General features: G+C 41.2%; 1 protein-coding gene and 1 long non-coding RNA gene across 4 annotated transcripts in view; both read left to right on the top strand.

The window, feature by feature from the left end:
* The window catches only part of mark4a (MAP/microtubule affinity-regulating kinase 4a), a 116567-nt gene that overhangs the window by 13684 nt on the left and 82258 nt on the right, over positions 1-20625 (top strand). The window lies entirely within an intron of this gene.
* On the top strand, positions 14672-17444 carry LOC133649768 (uncharacterized). Of its 2 annotated transcripts, XR_009826142.1 has the most exons (10): positions 14694-14738; positions 14844-14870; positions 14989-15179; positions 15382-15499; positions 15653-15744; positions 15860-15937; positions 16027-16101; positions 16201-16341; positions 16545-16615; positions 17292-17444. It is a non-coding gene; the product is annotated as an uncharacterized LOC133649768 (long non-coding RNA). The 2 variants fall into 2 exon arrangements; XR_009826141.1 differs by having other exon boundaries at positions 14672-14870.

Consider the following 20625-nt stretch of genomic DNA (forward strand, 5'->3'; position numbering starts at 1 on the left):
GGTAAAAGGGCTCATTAGATTCCACACTTTCTGCTTTTTCTATTGTGGATCACGGATTTGTATTTTAAACCACCTCGGATACTATATCCTCTTGAAAATGAGAGTAGAGAACGCAAAATGGACATTCACAGTGACTTTTATCTCCACAACAATACATCGGTGAATCACTTTAGCTACGGAGCTAACGTGATAGCATCGTGCTTGAATGCAGATAGAAACAAAAGAAATAAGCCCCTGACTGGAAGGATAGACAGAAGATCAACAATACTACTATCAGGAGACACCGAATCAAACACTGGACCTGTAACCACACGGTTAATGCTGTACCGCCTGTCGAAGCCTAGCAATGCTGTTGCTAATGACGCCATTGAAGCTAACTTAGCTACGGGACCTCGTCAGAGCTATGATAAAAACATTAGCGCTCCACCTACGCCAGCCCTCATCTGCTCATCAACACCCGTGCTCACCTGCGTTCCAGCGATCGACGGCGCGATGAAGGACTTCACCCGATCATAGATGCGGTCGGCGGCTAGCGTCGGATAGCGCGTCTGCTATCCAAGTCAAAGTCCTCCTGGTTGTGTTGCTGTAGCCAGCCGCTAATAGATAATAAAGCTTTCTTCTTTTCAGTCTTCATTGTTCATTAAACAAATTGCAAAAGATTCACCAACACAGATGTCCAGAATACTGTGGAATTTTGCGATGAAAACCGAGCTTTTTGTATTGGATACAATGTGTCCGAATACTTCTGTTTCAGCGATTGACGTCACACGCATACGTCATCATACATAGACGTTTTCAACCGGAAGTTTAGCGGGAAATTTAAAATTGCACTTTATAAGTTAACCCGGCCGTATTGGCATGTGTTGCAATGTTAAGATTTTATCATTGATATATAAACAATCAGACTGCGTGGTCGGTATTAGTGGGTTTCAGTAGGCCTTTAAAGGCCTACTGAAATGAAATTTTTTTATTTAAACGGGGATAGCAGATCTATTCTATGTGTCATACTTGATCATTTCGCGATATTGCCATATTTTTGCTGAAAGGATTTAGTATAGAACAACGACGATAAAGATTGCAACTTTTGGTATCTGATAAAAAAAGGCTTGCCCCTACCGGAAGTAGCGTGACGTAGTCAGTTGAACATATACGCAAAGTTCCCTATTGTTTACAATGATGGCCGCATGAAGTGAGAGAGATTCGGACCGAGAAAGCGACGATTTCCCCATTAATTTGAGCGAGGATGAAGAAAGATTTGTGGATGAGTAAAGTGCAAGTGAAGGACTAGTGGGGAGTGGAAGCGATTCAGATAGGAAAGATGCTGTGAGAGCCGGGGGTGACCTGATATTCAGCTGGAAATTACTAAAACAGTAAATAAACACAAGACATATATATACTCTATTAGCCACAACACAACCAGGCTTATATTTAATATGCCACAAATTAATCCCACATAAAAACACCTAGGTGTTTGTTATGCTAGCTCCTAGCTACTAGCTACTAGCTCGAGCTAGTTATAGCTCGAGTGGGTAATATGGACGGGATCCCGTATATATAACCAGCCAATACAATTCAAACACCTGCACAACACACACACTCACTCAGCCCAAAGAACCGTTCACCTAACCCAAGGTTCATAAAGCTTATATATTTAACCAAAGTTACGTACATGACACGCACGTACGGGCAAGCAATCAAATGTTTGGAAGCGCGCGGGTGGGACCTGATATTCAGCTGGGAATGACTACAACAGTAAATAAACACAAGACATATATATACTCTATTAGCCACAACACAACCAGGCTTATATTTAATATGCCACAAATTAATCCCGCATAACAAACACCTAGCTCCTAGCTCCTAGCTACTAGCTCGAGCTAGTTATAGCAAGCGATCAAATGTTTGGAAGCGTACTCACGGTATTGCGTCTGCGTCTGTTAACGAAGTCAAAGTCCTCCTGGTAAGAGTCTCTGTTGTCCGAGTTCTTCGATCTTGACTGCATCTTTCGGGAATGTAAACAATGAAACACCGACTGTGTTGTGTTGCTGACGTCCCTCGCAAAATACTCCGCTTCGCACCGACTTTCTTCTTTGCTTGCTCAGCTTCTTTCTCCATAATGCAATGAACAAATTGCAACAGATTCACCAACACAGATGTCCAGAATACTGTGGAATAATGAGATGAAAACAGCTATTTCGTATTTGCTTCAATGGGGAAGCCATACCTGTGTTCTACTGGGTACGTCACGCGCATACGTCATCCTCAAAGGCGTTTTGAACCGGAAGTTCCCCGGGAAATTTAAAATTGCACTTTATAAGTTAACCCGGTCGTATTGGCATGTGTTGCAATGTTAAGATTTCATCATTGATATATAAACTATCAGACTGCGTGGTCGGTAGTAGTGGGTTTCAGTAGGCCTTTAAGTTCACATTTTGGAAGTATTTGCAATAATGGTAAATTGATTGTTTGACGCTTTTTTACCTTCAAGGCACTCAAAGCGCTTTGACACTATTTCCACATTCACCCATTCACACACACGGCGGGAGCTGCCATGCAAGGCGCTAACAATGACTCACCATGAGCAAGGGTGAAGTGTGTTGCTCAAGGACACAACGGCCGTGACTAAGGTGGCAGAAGCCGGGGATCAAACCAGGATCCCTTAGGTTGGCACGGCCTCTCTCCCAACCGAGCCACGCTGGTTGGGAGAGCCATAATATAAAAAATTAGTTACATGTGTACAGTATATTGATAAATATTGTAGTAAACACGCCCATAAACTACTTTACATAGTGCACCATTTACATCTGCATTTACTCTTCATATATATATATATATATTGTTGCGTTTGACCAGATGTTCCTCCAAGTGGGATGTAAAACGCTGGTCAGTCCCAAGTTCCTTAGATGACATATAAACTGAACTCAAATGTACCACCAAGCACAGGATAGGTATTTTGTAATTTATTGTCAAATATTTGAGAATAGAGACCGGCCTCGAACAACACATACGAATGCGTAGCCCAAGTTGATCTGACCACATCCCGGAATGCACTCTCCTCTTCAATATCCCCCCCCCCCGCCCTCACGGCCGCACAGATGCCCATTGTGTCCGTTATCTCAAGTCGGCCCGAGAAGGGAAGCAGGGAGGACTCCTCTTCTCTGCCTCCTACTTCAAGGCCGTCCACAGTGCAAGCACTTTGTCATGAGACGATCAAAACAATGAAAAGAGTACAAGATGGAACATTAGCTATTTAAAATATGACTATAGAAATATAGAAAGAAGTAACTCTTAATTATGGATAAATGTGGATATATGCATCCGTCAATTCCCCCTTCAAGATCTTCTAAAAAGATCTTTACCTCTAGTACAACACTTCTAAAGCACGCCCCACATTAAAGTAGGTGCTGTTTTTTTGTAAATTTTTTAACAAGCTAGCAATAAAATAAAAGCATAGCTACATGGGAGATGAATGGAGGGAGTTTATGTCAATGTCGTCATTGTCAGGGAAGGAAACTAGCAAATCTCGAAAGTCTTAAGGTCACCACTTTGCTAGACCCCCTTCAGAGACATAGCAAACCTAGAAACAGGGTGGGGTTGACCTTTGACAGCTCTAACAAAGATGCGGGTGCATGGGCGATAAAGCAACCGCATGAGGCTATAATGGCCAAGAAAACTTTAAAGGAGACTAGGGCAGACTTAATTATGTCAGTCCACCTGCCAAAGGTGGTCTAGAGCCAATCTTTAAATGGGTCAGAGACACCGGAAACTTCAGTAAGTTCCTTAGACAGGGCTTGGAGGCCTTCTAAGGCCTTCTGAACCAAGCCATTTATGTCAGTCAACTTAAAGGGGGCGAGATAAGTGTGGGGAAAGAACGTCCAGCAACACAGTCACCCAGGTTTTGGCTCTTAGCCATGCTAGTCATCCACCTGAGCCATAGGTTGCCTGCACCTGCTCCTAAGGTCAAAGCTACCAGGCCTTCGGTGGTGATGTCATTAGCACGCACAGATGTGAGAGCCTTTGAAACACCACCGAGGTGGGGTGGTACTTTGGATGCTACAGAGGGTGTAGAGGTAGTTAACGCCCTCTCAAGGACATTAATTTTAATAATTCCTTTAGAGTCTGTATCAGTCAGGTCAACCCCCAAAACAACATAAAAGGGACGATGGGAACCACTTACCAGAGTATGTTGTCTGCATCCGACACCAATGGTTCAGGGTTGAGTCGTTACAAATATAGAGGTTATTACCACGGTAATAGCTATTGTGTCCCCCGTAATTAATCACACTGCACAGGTCAAAAAAATAAGTCTTGCTATCCCCTTTGACCCAGTCTATTTAAAGTCCGCTGTATGTTCTAAGACATTTGTCAGTCACTGTCGTCAGGAAGGAAGAACTGAGACACAAAGCCAGTAGAACAAGCCCAAGCAGCAGTCTGTCAGGGAATACTAGTCGGGTGTAACATCCTGCCTTTCGTCTATCAAAATCAGAGTAATTTAGGTAACAAAACGGGGATAAACATCAAACTTTTCACTTAATGTAACGACACAAATAGGTATGCTGCAAACAAGCAAGAGAAATTGGATAACTTCGAGTATAAAGGCTGGTCTCAAATAAGGATATACAATATAGAAATTGAAAAGAGTAATATAGGTAGAAAATCTCTCTCTCAGCGTCGTCTTCTGGGCTGTAGGATTATGTGTGTGTAATTAAAGCCTCGCTCTTCTATGACCTAGAGGGGGAGAGGTTACTAGCACAATCACCCCTTATGTGTGTTACCTCGTTAACACACACACTAAAAATGAGTCGTTTTCTGCTCCCGTTCTTCTTCAGATGCCTCAGGCTCAAAAGGCGCTGCTAGAGGGTCGAGTGGGGCAGATGTAGTGGCGATGTCAGCAATGACATCCGCTGGTAATCTGTCAGGTTCTTCAGCAGGAGTGTAGAGGGAGAGGTGGTACCAGGTGTCCCTTTAACCAGCCAATTGAAGGGCGTGGGACGTCCGTTCCACGACCTTGAAGGGACCAGTCCACCTGGGCTCCGTCCACTTGCGTTTGATGACCTAGATCTTGACCCTCTCAGCGGGCGGAAGGGAATCTGGTTTGGCGGGCTGTCATCCTCGTATCTGTACAGAAGAACTGGCACATAAATTCTGCATTTTTTGTGTAAAATACCATTTTGGTTTTACGCTGAGTCCTCCTTCCATGGGGGGCTGCTGGTCCTGTGAATGGCTGACCTGTATGCAGCTCATAGGGTGAAAAACTCAAAGGGCGGTAAAACAGTTTTATTCACGGACCTTCGAATGATCATTAACGCTAATTGCAACATGTCAATCCAATTAAATTTGGTCTGTGCACAGATTTTAGCCAATTAGTTTTTAATGTTCTGGTCCATCCTTTCAACCTTACCTTGGGACTCAGGATGGTACCCCAAGCCTGTGTTCTAGTCCGAAAGCCTTTTCGACCAAGGCTAAGTGAGTATTTTTTTTTTTTTAATGGTTGCCGTTGTCTGACCTAATCTTTTTGGGGAAACCATGTCGGGGTACTAGGTCATTCACAAGTCATTTAATTACTGATATTGCATCCTCTTTTGAGGTTGTTGTTGCTTCCGGCCAACCACTGTGATTGTCAACACAAGTCAGTACGTACCTTTTCCCTTGTACCGTATTGATCATATCAGTGAAATCAAAGACTATACATGGTTCACCCTCACCTCCTCCATATTCTAAATTTGATTTACTAAACTATTATCGATGTGTAAAATCGCTATTTTGAAATTAAAATTAGTTATAACTTCTTACCCACGGGAAAAACGTTAAAACTATGGAATGTGTCAGAGTCGGATTTATTGTCGATTTTGTTTCAAGGAGTCTGTATCCACCCTCACTCACCCCCTTCTGTTTCTGAAAAAAGGACTGTGTTAGTAATACTATCAATTTCAGAAACATTTAAGAAAAAGGTCAACTAATAGCCAAGTAGCGGAGGACAAGTCATGTTTGAGGTCAATGATAGTCTCTTTAGCCTCTGTGGTCCACTGGGGGGTGTTGTTAGGGTAGGGGACCCCTTAGCAATATCACAAATAACTCAAACTCCACTAAATATGCTTATATTTTATATTGTCACAAATACTAGAAAAATACTACCCTTATGGCGGATGCTTTATCAATAGTATTTTGAAATTTTACCACACCTGGTGGCCCCAATAATTGATTAAGTCAAGCTCATGTTGTAGAAAGTCGAATGATGCGGACACATTTGTTACTGAATACTTTCTATCAGACTTCTGCCATGGCAACTTTGTGTATGTAATGAGCAACTATAATTATTTGATATGCTTAAATGTGTAATGTGTCGTTTTAGCTCAGCTGTTGTGTAGCTGCTAGCTCCTCGTAGCCTACAGGTGTCTAAAGTGCAGCCCATAGTTATGTGTTTAACACAACTATGTGCTAAACCTAAACAATTGAAAATGTGGTATTTGGGTGTCTGTGTAATGTTTGGCAGCTACGCCGTGTCTTATCATTGCACCTAAGTTATTTGGTTTTGTAGGCAAGACAGAGAGCAAGGGAACAATGTGGGACACTATTGTGTCCATCTTATACCATGCTAGCTGTTGCAAAGATAGGTCAACATGAGCAGCCACACCTTGAGTTCCAACATATATAAATAATCATAACATATGGCGAGTTGGGTGGCAGAACACACGGAAGCATCTCAGTCAGTCAGGGTTTTCACTGTTAGAGCAGTTGGATGTCAGCCATTCCTGTTGTTTCAGGCTGTGGTATGAGCTCATGGAGGAGCCTTGGTAGTGGTGTCGCAGCTTGGTGGTTGAGCCGTCAGGTAACACCAGGAAGGTTCCTTCTGTGCGATATTGAATGTCAGGGTACAGTCTGTAAAGGAGGTCATTACCAATCTGGCAGGGTGTGTGCAGGTCAATCACGAAGGGGTGCTTTAGTGTGTGTCCCGCAATCTGAACCGGAAGTGGTTTGGTGACAGGTAACCTTCTTGTGACCCCAGCGAAGCCTTCAACCTTTAAAGAGGAAGCACACAGTTTCTTTGGTACCTCTGCATTCAGAATCGAATGGGTGGCGCCAGTGTCAATCACGAACTGATAACATTGTCCGTTGACACTCATGTCTAGCAGGGGGCCAGTCTGTATCTCCTGCTGGGGCGCCTGCGGTGGGCGTCCTTTGCCACGCTTTTGTGTTCGTTTGTTGGCACTATGGAACATTTCCTGTTCGGAAATGTTCGGACAGTCACGACTCCAGTGACCAGGCTGGTCACAGCCGAAACAGTTTCCACCCCGGACTGGCTTTGAAGCACCGTGTTGTCCACCACCCGAGTCCAACCGTCTGGTCGCACGTCTGTTGAGGATTCTTTCCTCCACCTGTTGGAACTCAGAAGCAAGGTCACCCAGTGCTGAATATACCCTAGCTGATTTTTTACTAATTAGTTCTTTTGACCTTTTATCTTCAGCGATCTGTAAATTAAGGAGTTGTTTCCTTGTTGCTCTGTCATTAGCCCTATTTTGCATGGGATGAATAAAATGTCCTGCCATATATTGTTTTTGGCACCGTGTATATCAGGGTTAACTTTGTCCAAAGTGTTTGCCCAAAGGTTCCCTCCCGGAGGTACAGGTGGGAAAGCAAGGTCAACAATGGCTTGCATGTATGCATCGGCAAGAGACTTATATTGTAGTATGTCCAAAGTGTTAATGTCATGTGTCAAAAATGTCTGCCGGAGAAAATGGTCAGACGTGTACAAGGGGTTAATTTTCGGAGGCAGGATTAATCTTAGAGGGGCCGTGTTAATACCCCCTTCTCTTGTCACTGGAGTAGTAGTAGTCAAAGTCTGGGCGGGTCGTTTGAATTGTCTTGCGCATGTGCGGCAGGCAAAAGACCAATCAATCCATTCTGTCATATTTGTCTCATTAATCATCTGTTCTTTTGCTGCATTTCGTTTTTCCACGTAATCCCCGTTTACTTTTATCACACGCCAAACTCTGAAATTCTCGAGCACCAACCGTGCTCCTTTTTCTCTCGACCTGCCTATTCCATTTTCACCAGCGCACACACACACACACACACATGAGCACGCGCATCCAGCACATGTAAGCACTCACGCACACACACACACTCAGCAGCACACACACACACGAGCACGCGTAAGCACTCCCGCACACACACACTCACACTCAGCAGCACACTCTCTGCGTTTCACTTTACTATAAAACTTCCAGTTACTTTTTTTTTTGTTATTTTTATTTTATTTTACCAGACGTTTGAGTTCACGACTTTTCGAGTATTATAAACTCCCTCTTAACCCTTTCAAGGAACGTTGTCCTTTTTTTCTTTTTTTTTTCTTCCTCTACCTGCTAGTTCCATTGTCGACAACCGTCCATTCAATTGATCATTACACAGTAATGATTAATCATATTTTCCCCAGCTGCCATCACATTCTTGTCTGTCACACTCCTTGGCCATTGTGTCCATTTTTTTTTTCAGGGGCCTCGAACCCCTGAGGGCCTTTAACCCCCAAACCATACGGCGGCCTTTAACCCCGTACTTTTATCATACAATACGCAGCTAGAGCCTCTAACTCTAACCCGTGCAATTTATCGTACAATACGCAGCTAGAGCCTCTAACTCTAACCCGTGCAATTTATCGTACAATACGCAGCTAGAGGCTCTAACTCTAACCCGTTACTCTTTTAGGCGGCGACCAACTACCCAGGGTGAGCCACACCCGACTATTTGCTTACTCGTCAGTGAAGCAGCCCGTCACGGTAATCTTGACACAATGACGTGAGTGGTATTCACAACTTTTATGCAATGGTGGCTACGGCAAAATGCAACCAATCTATCAAAATGCAATCAATCAATCAGAATGCAATCAATCTATCAAAATCACCACTCTGTGTCTGGGGTACAATTCTGTGTTTGACTTACAGACCTCAGGACAGCCTCCTAATGCAGATTTTATCTAAAAAGAAAGGTTCTGCTTACCTTGAATTATGTTTTGGCCATGTGAGTCTGTCCAGAAGATTGCAAGAGAAGGTCCAATTGTCAGCGTGTCATCTCGGACGAAGCCCCCAAATTGTTGCGTTTGACCAGATGTTCCTCCAAGTGGGATGTAAAACGCTGGTCAGTCCCAAGTTCCTTAGATGACATATAAACTGAACTCAAATGTACCACCAAGCACAGGATAGGTATTTTGTAATTTATTGTCAAATATTTGAGAATAGAGACCAGCCTCGAACAACACATACGAATGCATAGCCCAAGTTGATCTGAAAACATCCCGGAATGCCCTCTCCTCTTCAATATCTACCCCCCCCCCCCCCCCCCCCCCGCCTTCACGGCCGCACATATGCCCATTGTGTCCGTTATCTCAAGTCGGCCCGAGAAGGGAAGCAGGGAGGACTCCTCTTCTCTGCCTCCTACTTCAAGGCCGTCCACAGTGCAAGCACTTTGTCATGAGACGATCAAAACAATGAAAAGAGTACAAGATGGAACATTAGCTATTTAAAATATGACTATAGAAATATAGAAAGAAGTAACTCTTAATTATGGATAAATGTGAATATATGCATCCGTCAATATACATTAGTTTAACCAATGTTTGAACAAATATAGGCCATTTTTCATTTTGTTGGCACAGTTGGAACGGATGTGACGTGTCGCGCTGTTATTGTGAACCCCGAAGTGCGTATGTGTGAGAGAAGGTACCGTGACAAGAAGCCATTGTGTCTTTTCTGCAGGGCGTCATCTGATTACAAACTCTCGGTTACCCAACAAGCTTGTTTACCTTTTTGGTTGACAGCACTGATCTCTTTTTTGTACAAACTACCTCTAGTTTGTATGACGTTAGTTCGCGACATGAACGACATCTTGCAGCACTTGGTCTTCACAGATATTAAAGGGGAACGGCACTTTTTGTGGAATTTTGCCTATTGTTCACAATCATTATGAGAGACAAGAACAATTTTTTTTTTTTTTTACGATTTTAAAGATGACAAACGATTGAAATATGCAGCTGATGGGAAATTTAAAACCCTCCATCAATGTTTTATGTACACACTGCAAGTCTATATATAATGTAGTAACAGACACGTTCATAACAACAGCGGTCCCCAACCTTTTTGTAGCTGGGGACCGGTCAACGCTTGAAAATTTGTCCCACGGACCGGGGGGGGGGGGGATTTTTTTATTTTTATTTTTTATTTTTTTCATAAAGAAATACAATCATGTGTGCTTACGGACTGTATCCCTGCAGACTGCATTGATCTATATTGATATATAATGTATATATTGTGTTTTTTATGTTGATTTAATTAAAAACAAAACAAAAAAAAAACGTTTTTTTTTTTTTTTCTTTTAATAAAATTTCTTGCAATCGGTCTGCGGCCCGGTGGTTGGGGACCACTGCATAACAATACGTAAAATGTTCAATATTTATTTATTTATTTATTTTGGTCATTTAAGCATTGCCAGAACTTTTTTCTTCAGCCCATTTATTTCCGTTTCAATAGCAGCGCATTTCCGACTTCTTGCAACAAATGTGTGTTCTTACTTCCGGAAGAAAACACGATTGTTTCCTAATCGTGCAGAACTCTGCTGCTCGGCTGCTAACACAGACCCGCAGACGTGAACACATCACCCCTATATTAGCGTCCCTTCACTGGCTCCCTGTGCATTACCAAATCAATTTTAAACTCCTTTTATTTGTTTTTAAATGTCTAAAAAACCTCGCGCCAACATATCTCTCCGACCTCCTTCAGCCTTACTGCCCCACCCGATCCCTAAGATCAGCCGATCAGCTGCTACTGACGGTCCCAGACACAAGGCTGAAGCTTAGAGGTGACAGAGCTTTCGCCGCTGCTGCTCCCAAGCTCTGGAACGACCTACCTCTGAGTGTTAGACAAGCCTCCTCTCTTCCTGTTTTTAAATCTCTCTTAAAAACATACTTTTATTCCATGGCTTTTAACACTGAGTGATATCCATCCTGCAATGGCGCCCCATAATACACCTGCTGTGAACCTGTTTTTATGTTTTATTTATTTAATTTATTTTTTATCGTGTTCTGTTTGTGTTGTGTTGTGTTTGCTCGGTTCTCGTACTATCTTTTAACCTGCCCATTGTACAGCACTTTGGCTACCCCTGTGGTAAATTTTAAATGTGCTTTATAAATAAAGTTGATTTGATTTGATTTGATCATGGCAGACTTGGTAACAGACAACAAAGATGATTATTTTTGGACAAATGAACATTTACAACCTTATACCTTTGAAGCTAAATATACTGCTGCTTATAGAAAAGAGTACGAAGCAAGCATGAGACGTTGGATCAGACGGAAGTAAATATGGAACTTGGAGTCAAGCTATTTCAACATAAATGGATTGCTTACCCATAATCAACAGGAAACGTCCTCGGCCAGCTGGACCAGTTCACTTAAAAGGGGAACTCTACTTTTTCTGGAATTTTGCCTATCGTTCACGATTATTATGAAAGACATGACGACAGATGGATTAAAAAAAAAAAATTGCATTCTAAATATTAAATAAACATAAATAAAAGTCTGCCTACAGCTCTTCTATTCAGCCCATAAAATCCGACAAATGACCATTCAAAAACCGCCAACAATACCCCCTTTACATTTTGTTACTTGAATATTAACCAAATATTAGTGATATTATTTAGAGCAGTCCTGTGATCGCTTTCGGGTGTGCCTATGTTTACATCATCGACTGATCAGCTGCTTTCTCACTTCTTTCATGCATCTCACCTGCACAGAACAAGTGTGAGTAGGTACTCCGACTTTGACAGCCATAAAGGACCTGGAACTAGCGAGAACGACACAAAAAGCGCTCATAAGAAAGTTTGTCGCTGCATCCGTCCATCCATTTTCTAACGCTTGTCCCTTTTGGGGTCGCAGGGGGTGCTGGAGCCTATCTCAGCTGTATTCGGGCGGAAGGCGGGGTACACCCTGGACAAGTCGCCACCTCATCGCAGGGCCAACACAGATAGACAGACAACATTCACACTCACATTCACACACTAGGGCCAATGCTGCAATACTAACTGATTACCTTAGTTTGATCTAAAGTTCTGTCAGAGTTTGTTTTGAGGGGCGCTGAACACACTGCTCTGACTATTATCACGTGTGACGTAATCTCTGCCCGTGCAATGCGCGCTACAGGCGGTCAAAACAAACACTGTTTTAATCTTCATTCATTCATGGTAACGTCCCACACAGCAGAAGACTGTTATACGGATCCGCCTTCAAGTCGCCCAACCCGCGTTACTGTCACATTCGTTTTGGCTCCGCCTAGAGGATACAGCTCCGCCTCTGAAAATTGTACGGTCAGACAGCTGATCCTGAGCGGACTTGTGTCTGATTCGCATACGCGGACGCGACAAACCAAACCGGCGCGCGCCGCCTAGTGTTAGCCGACCAATGTCTGCACCCGCAGACGTGGACGCGCCTACTAGCGTGTACGCGCATGAGCCAAGATCTCTGGACTTTCTTTGCTGGAACACGAACGTAAGTATAGATTTATTGATTTATTGCTACATTCGCAGTAAAGATCAGCCTTTGTGTTTCCATCATCATTTATGTATGATTGTAATGACGTTGTTTGATATTAGGACTAGCAGTAAAACTTTATATTCTGTAAAAAAAGGCTATTTTATTTCCAGCGCCGCCTCCCAGAATGCTTTGCATGGGGACGTGCGTCTGACGTCACGTATACAGAAAATTTAAAATGGCTGCACGCGGTAGGTGAGGCCCGAGCGAAGAAAAGTGGAAAAGAGTGTTATTCGTCAAAAAACCCACACAACGACGGTCATGTTTTCGCCGTGCTATTGTAAAATTGTCTTTTATCTGTGTTTTGTGTTCCGGGGGACCCCGACTCCAGAATGTGAAAGTTTCCCGCGTGAAGCCGGTGAGTAAAAAGTTCAATACAGTTAACTTAGGCCATCTTTTGTTAGACGCTGTGAATGTGTGTAGGTTACATGCTACGATATTCCACATATTTCCAACTGCTTGAAACGAAAGCGTATTACTTTATTGTCAGTGTTGTTTAGGCCCAGGTCGCTAACGTTACTGCGTTAGTTAACAACGTAACGTTAACGTAGTGGAAACAGCCGTTCTTTGCCATTAATATGAGTGTGTATTATTTCTTTCTTTGTTCTTTAGTGGAGCTCGAGATCCTGTTTACTGTGGACTAGCTGTGTGTGACGCCATGTTGTTTTTGTTTACATTAAAAAAAAAAGGTATGTCTATGTGTTTTTTGGCATAGTTAATTGTAGAAAAAAATATAAAATGAGGTGATGTGAGTGGGAAAAATTGCTGCACATATTAAGGATCCTTTTTCTTGATCTATATTTTTGTTATTTGCTGATGTATATATTTTATATGCTGTTTTTTATTTAATTAATTTATTAGAGACTATTTTATGCTTTATTTACCTTTTTTTATTATTATTATTTTATTTACTATTATTATTATTATTTCCACATGCAAGCATAAATAATTGATCATATTAGTACATTGTTTGATTGCTTTGCTTAATGCATTCCATAATTGAATTCCACATACTGATATACTGAAGGTCTTAAGTGTTGTACGTGCGTACAAATGTTTTAAATTACATTTCTCTCTAAGATTATTTTTCTCCTCTTTTTTTGAGAAGAATTGTTGTATATTCTTGGGTAGCAGGTTATAGTTTGCTTTGTTTATCATTTTAGCTGTTTGCAAATTCACTATGTCGTGGAATTTCAGTATCTTTGATTCAATAAATAAAGGATTTGTGTGTTCTCTATATCCAACATTATATATTATTCTAACTAATCTTTTTTGTAACACCGTTAATGAATGAAGTGTACTTTTGTAATTATTTCCCCATATTTCTACACAATAACTCAGATATGTAACACTAGTGAACAGTAGAGAATATGAGGTGATTTTTTTGTCTAGAACATGTTTTGCTTTATTCATTATTGACGTGTTTCTTGCTACTTTATGTTGTATATTTTTTACTTGAGATTTCCAGTTCAATTTATCATCAATCATTATACCTAGAAATTTGGTTTCATTTACTCTTTCAATTTCTATTCCGTCTATTTGTATTTGTGTTTGACTTTCTTTTCTACTGTTACCAAATAGCATTATTTTAGTTTTACTGAGATTCAAAGATAGTCTGTTTTTGTCAAACCATCTTTTTAATTTGTTAATTTCTTCTGTTATTATTTGTATTATCTTCTGTGTGTTCTCTCCTGAACAAAACGCTGTTGTATCATCCGCAACTAATACTAACTTTAAATCTTTTGTAACTTTACAAATGTCATTTATCTACACATTGAATAATTTAGGTCCTATATTGATCCCTGAGGTACACCACAGGATATATTTAGCGTTGTAGACGAAACCACCACATTAATATTAAAGATATGGTTAACATTCTTAGTGCTAAAGATATTCCCCTCTCCTTGTATCCCTTCTCCCAGCTCCACCGTCTCGCCGAGTGCCAGCAAGAGTCATGAGTACTTGTCAAATCGACTCCTCAACTGGAGATAACTTTCTAGTTAAAGACTGATCTCCAAAATAATATCTCAGCATCCAGTAACCATGGTTAACAGATCTCAACCATTGAATACCAATTTATCTCCCTTAGCACCTCACCATGGGGAAGGATGTATTCATATGCCTTCACCAGCACATGCATTAAACATGCAGAGAGTTACACAAGGTAGGGACTGATCTCTGTATACACTACACCCATAATTTCAAACCCTACTTTACGATTGAGCTGAAGTTCTGACTATTATGACCTGTACTTTTACCTTTCTTATAGTTCTTACCACCTTGGGGCACCATTCAGGTAAAATCTCAGCTCATCTTACTTGCTTATTTGTATACACAAACACCTGTGCATGCTTTTGTCCACATTGTTCCTTTGACGATGAATAAATACCCCTTTTCTTTCTTTCTACATTAAGGGTGCCTTTTCATCTGATTAAAGTTATAATGAACAGGGACATTGCGGTTGTCCCAAGTGGATGGTATGATGATAGGATGATTTTCTGGCCCAGCTATAAAAACACCGACAGAATTGAAAGGGCCGCTTTAAATGAGGAGCAGCATGAGCCAAACTGGCCAAGATTTGACGTTTCTGTTGTCCGAACTTGTGGTATGCAAATTCATAATCTTCTTGTTTAAAAATAACGTCATAGTTGCTTCTCTTTATGCTTGGAATAACCTATTGTGTCTATGTTCTGACCAGGTCTCTTGTAAGAGAGAGACCTGATTTATCATCATCAATAATAATAATATTATGTTCAGCTCTACAGCTAATTTGAAACTCATGTTCATTTTAACATATTCAATTTTAGACAACTACAAAGACGCATTAAAAATAATGCAACAATATGGAAAGGGATGCACTACCTCAGACCTGCAATCTGAGGCAGAGAATGAGGAGCTGCCAGAAAAAAGGATCAGGAAGCCAGTGTAAGTGTGTTCCGTCTTGTTTTTGTCATGTTTCTACAGTAATAGGAAGGTTATTTCCGGTGGCATTCAAAAATAGACCAGAGATGCTTGTACTATATGTATATTTGGCAATTTTGGTATCGCAATAATCCTAATGATATGGTTACCCAACAGCCATCGTCTCGGGGACTCAGATGATAGCAAAGAAGACCCGGGAAATAGTGACCTCACATCTCTGGGGTTGGCAAGCCAATTGCACAGGCAGAGTAAGGAATAATCTCTTAACATCGAAAACAACAAAACCACCACATTAATATTAAAGATATGGTTAACATTCTTAGTGCTAAAGATATTCCCCTCTCCTTGTATCCCTTCTCCCAGCTCCACCGTCTCGCCGAGTGCCAGCAAGAGTCATGAGTACTTGTCAACTCGACTCCTCAACTGGAGATAACTTTCTAGGTAAAGACTGATCTCCAAAATAATATCTCAGCATCCAGTAACCATGGTTAACAGATCTCAACCATTTAATACCAATTTATCTCCCTTAGCACCTCACCATGGGGAAGGACGCATTCATATGCCTTCACCAGCACCTGCATTAAACATGCAGAGAGTTACACAATGTAGGGACTGATCTCTGAAATATTAGTGTATAGATAGGCCCCTTGGGTATTACCAGTCATGGTTAACTGATGGCTCTCTCACAATGCCCACTTAACTAGGAACGGCAGTCCCTCCTCGACTCCCTCCACCCCCCTCACCAGCAGCCCTCAACATGTGGCAGACAGAGGAGCCTGGATCCAGCCTGGCCTACAGGCCAACATGGCGAGGGGGAAGAATGGCCGAAAACATTTTCTGCTCTGGTGAGCAATAACTGACAAATACCGGATGGTCATTCTGTGCCACAAATTTTGGAAAAAATTCAAATTCACAAGCAATCACATATTTTCTTCAAACTTTGTCAATAACTTTTGTCATTAACTAAGGTCAATAGCTAATGTCAGGATTATGAGTAATGAGGATAAACACTGAAACATGTTAATTTTATACTGCTGTTTGTCAACAGCGCCTGAGGTAATCCACATCCTTAGCCTACTGGAAACTATTAAGCACAACCAAGACCAGCTGATTGCGAAGGTAAACTTCTTAAGCCTTGAATAGGTCAATAATTCATAATGACATTGATTTTGATTCATTATTATTTTTTAAAGAAAGAAACAGCCTACATGGCAGCTTTGTGTGAATAGAGTAAACATTGCTACATTTTCTTGTTACATTTCACCTGTTTGCTCTTTAAATACCACTTTTAATGTTTTTTATTTATTTCCATCATATTTTTTAAAAATGTGCCCTGGGGCCATTAAAAAATGACCTGCAGGCCGCAAATGGCCCCCGGGCCGCACTTTGGACACCCCTGGCCTACACGAATACAAACATAGAATGATAGTACAAATATAATAAGAAAACAATGTCAACCTCCCAAAGTTGGGTTATGGATATTTATTTATGCCCCCCACCCCCAACCCCCCGCCGCCTTCATCCAACAGAGCCAAACAAGTACTCTGATCAAGGAACCAAATAACGATATTGTTTAAACATTTTGGATGTCTTGCACACCTATACCCTGATCACAAATTCATAGTTTACGCACCTTATTTTAACCACCTCCAGTAACTTTAAGTCATGCTTTTTTTTTCAAATGTAATCTCCTTAATACCTATCACATATTTTGTATTGTGTAAGCATACTTGGCTTTGGATGCTTCCTACCATAAACATAAACGTATCTGTCTTGTAATCTTGTTTGATTACAGGTGCTGTGAGTAAAAATGTGTTGACAAGGTCAGCCACGGACGCTGAGGTCACCAAACACGCCATCAGGTGGTTCAACTTGGCGGGGGATCGGGCAACGAGGAGACGAGTCCCGCTTCCACCTCCTCAGGAGGAATAGAGATGTATATGTATAAATAAACAACCTTTTCTTAGACTTCTTGTCATTCACCAGTTATTCATTTTCTGATATGTTAGCTGTGCATGGAGCAGCGTTTCCTTGAAGTTGTAGCCTAATAGATTAAATATGTTTATTTACTTTTTAAATATATATTATATATATTTACTTTATAGAGTGAATTGACCATTTTCTGTTTCTGCCTATTGACAATATTGTTAGTTTAAAAATACAAGGCAATGCATATGTAAGCCTATATTGCTGTAGTAGGGCTTAGTGAATTTAGTTTCCTATTTTATCCTACAGCAAGAACAGAAGGGATTTTGAAAATAAGATAAAGGGGTCCAAAACGGCCAGATGAGCCAGGGTTTTTATGAGTCCGTTGCTGTTCCGCGGCGGGAGGTTAGGCTTTGATCTTGGGTGCGGAGCGGATGCAGTGCGCCGTCACGGCGCACCCGCCGCGGAAATAAGGCTTTGATCATGGGTGCGGGGCGCATTCAGCGCGCCGCCACGGCGGATCCGCTACCTGCCGCCGTGGCGGATACGTTCCTGAGTGCAAATGGACGCCGATGCTGGTCCGTTTCGCGGTTCCGTTCCGGAAAGCGCGATACCTGCGCGGGGGATCCGCCGCGGAGTGTTTTTGCTGTGTGGGGTGATATAGTTGTTTTTATAAAGCAATCACTACCGCTTGTCCCTATCGGGTTCGCGGGTGGTACTGGAGCCTATTTCAGCTGCATTCGGGCGGAAGGTGGGGTACACCCTGGACAAGTCGCAGGGCCAACACAGTATGAATGCTCTCCATTGTTTCATTACAGCACGTCCGAAAAGCTAATTTAATCCTTGCTACTTTATGTTGTATATTTTTTACATTAGGTTTCCAGTTAATTTTATCATCTCTTATTACACCCAAAAATGTGTTTTCTTTTACCCTTTCAATGTCTACTCCGTCTATTTGTATTTGTGTTTGACTTTCCCTTCTACTGTCACCAAATAACATTATTTTAGTTTTACTGAGATTAAAGATAGTCTGTTTTTGTCAAACCATCTTTTTAATTTGTGCATTTCTTCTGTTATTATTTGCATTAGCTTCTGTGTGTTCTCTCCTGAACTAAACACAGTTGTATCATCTGCAAATGATACTAACTTCAAGTCCTTCGTAACTTTACAAATGTCATTTATGTAAAGATTGATTGTTTCGGTTCAATATTTGACTGTAATATTCTTTCCTTCGTGTTCGTACTATGCCAGGTAGCTTGTTCTTATACGTTTTGTACCTGTTTTTTGCTTTTGTAGATCTTTGTGTTATAAATGTTCTATATAATGTATTATTTTTGTTGCAAGCATTTTTCAGTCCTTCTGTCATCCATGGTTGATTGTTTTTTTTTGCTGCTTCTTACTAAGTTGTTTCAATGGACAGTATTTGTCATAAAGCATCTCCACCATTAGAGATGTCCGATAATATCGGCAGGCCGATATTATCGGTCGATAAATGCTTTAAAATGTAATATGGGAAATTATCGGTATCGGTTTCAAAAAGTAAAATTAATGACTTTTTAAAACGCCGCTGTACGGAGCGGTACACAGACGTAAGAAGAAGTACAAAGCAGATGCGTCTCCCAGTCAGCAGCAGTCCCCTCTCCCCTCTCCCACACACAACACAGGAGTTGACGACTGCAGCATGAGAGGTTTACTGGCGACGCTTGATGACCTCTTCAAACCACCGCGAGCGCAGTATAATAACAACAAGAGTGTGTTGTTGCCGGTGCTGTAGCCGTGGCTAACAAGCGAGCTCGCGGCTAACAAGCGAGCTCGCTCGGTGACTGACTAACGACACCGTGTCTATGGTTTGGGATTTTTTTAAAGTGTCTCTGACTGATAAAAAACTGGCAATTTGCAATGACTGCAACAAGTTGGTTATGCGAGGAGGAACCAAGACGTCTTCCTGTAATATGAGCAATTTGATCTCCCATCTCTTCAAGAATCCTAAGGAGATACACGATGAATACAAGCGGAAGATGAATGAAAAGCAAACATCGAAAAAAAGTAGTACCACACAGTTGTCGCTTATAGACTGCGCCGAGAAAAAACAAAAATACAACAAAAACCACCCCAGGGCGAAAACCCACGTTGTGGTCAGGGACAACGCACGCAGTATGGCAAAGGCTACGGTGGAGTTTGGATGGCGCACACTTTGCAGCTTGCAGTGAACGGAGGTGCCATGTCTCAACGCAGCATTTCAGAAGCTCTGGCTGACTGCTAGGCCACTTTAAGCACTTACCACTAGCTTGCAGCACATTTGTGTTACTCATATAAATACGTTAGAGCAGGGCAAATTAAGCCCAGTTTATAATTTCCTGTTATACAGTATGCCAGGCAGCCTTGCACTAAAGAAGGACTATGTTATTGTGTACTTTATTACTTTAGTAAACTCTGGACTGAAGCTGTGTGTCTTCATTGTTTTTGTAGCTGTTGTTTTGAGGCATATTTAAAAAAAAAAAAAGCACTTTGTGAAAGTCATAGTATTTCCCATAGTTGTAGTGGGTATCAGGATTATCTCAGGGAGAGCATGTCCCAAATTCCAAGCTGCTGTTTTGAGGCATGTTAAAAAAAAAAGCACTTTGTGACTTCAATAATAAATATGGCAGTGCCATGTTGGCCCTTTTTTCCATAACTTGAGTTGATTCATTTTGGAAAACCTTGTTACATTGTTTAATGCATACAGCGGGGCATCACAACAGAATAAGCCATAATAATGTGTTAATTCCACAACTGTATATATATATATATATATATATATATATATATATATATATATATATATATATATATATATATATATATATATATATATATATATATATATATATATATATATATATATATATATATATATATATATATATATATATATATATATATATATATATATATGTATATCGGTTGACATCGGAATCAGTAATTAAGAGTTGGACAATATCGGAATATCGGATATCGGCAAAAAAGCCATTATCGGACATCTCTAATCTCCATCCATCCATCCATTGTCTACCGCTTGTCCCAGTTCGGGGTCGCAGTTATCTCAGCTGCTTCGGGCGGAAGGCGGGGTACACCCTGGACAAGTCGCCACACGCATCATCTACATCATTTTCACTGTATACATTGTCCTAACTTTGATTTCTCAGATAATTTTGAAAGCTGTC

The sequence above is a fragment of the Entelurus aequoreus genome, linkage group LG05 (genome assembly GCF_033978785.1).
Source record: "Entelurus aequoreus isolate RoL-2023_Sb linkage group LG05, RoL_Eaeq_v1.1, whole genome shotgun sequence".
Classification (NCBI taxonomy): Eukaryota; Metazoa; Chordata; class Actinopteri; order Syngnathiformes; family Syngnathidae; genus Entelurus; species Entelurus aequoreus.